Raw genomic sequence first — 1,034 nt, 5'->3', positions numbered from 1 at the left:
AGATGCTAAAGAGTTTTTAGTACATGTTGACCTTTAAGTATATGATGAACATTTATTCGAATATATGTTGAACGTTTGTCAAATGCACATTGAAGATTTGTTAATGAATGGTGAAAATATTCGAACACACGGTGAATTTTTTTCAAAATGTAATGACAATTTTTTTAAATCCGTGAAACTGCTTTTACTGTAATGATATTTTTTAATGTCATGAACATATTCTTCTGGTTATAATTTCTTTAAATTACATGAACAATTTTGAACATTTCTTGAACAATTTTCCAAAATGTAATTCACATATTTTAAAGGCATGAAATATTTTTAGATGTCTGGAACATTTTTTAAAAATATGATAATTTAATAAAAAACTCTATGTTTTTTTACACTTCATGAACATTTTGAAAAATGTAATAAGTAAATTCTTTTACACATGTATATTTTCTGGAATGTACGGACATTTTCTAGAACTTGTTATTGCATGGACATTTCTTAACAATGTCATCAATATATATTTTAACAATGTATGGACATTTCTTAACAATGTCATCAATATATTTTATATTGTATGGACATTTCTTAACAATGTCATCAATATATTTTTTAAACACATGACCATTTTTTAATGCATGGTGATTTTTCAGAAAAAGTAAGTAAAGTAATATAATGGGGCCCGCTGTCAAAACGAGACGGCGCGTGTAGCCTATTATGTTTTGGTAAAAAAAACTCAACATTCTTTTCACAAAAGCCTCCTGCTTTTTTACGGAAAACCGCCTTGATGATATTTTCTGTCACAGAAAATCCGAGGGTGGTTTTCATAGAAAAAACATGCCACACGCCCTGTCTCTCATGACAGTGGGAGATATAACCAACAAACCAGAAAATCCCAAAAGAGAACCTAGAGAAACCCATGAATGAAAGAAAACAAAATGAGGAAAACTTGTTGTACACACGCGCCAAGCTCATGGTCCCTCAGTTTAAATACCGCCACACGTCGGGTCTGGGCCCCGACAGGTGACCCTATGCGGGGTTACCCG

The sequence above is a fragment of the Triticum aestivum genome, chromosome 7D (genome assembly GCF_018294505.1).
Source record: "Triticum aestivum cultivar Chinese Spring chromosome 7D, IWGSC CS RefSeq v2.1, whole genome shotgun sequence".
Lineage (NCBI taxonomy): Eukaryota > Viridiplantae > Streptophyta > Magnoliopsida > Poales > Poaceae > Triticum > Triticum aestivum.
Note: the sequence above shows the minus strand (reverse complement) of the source record.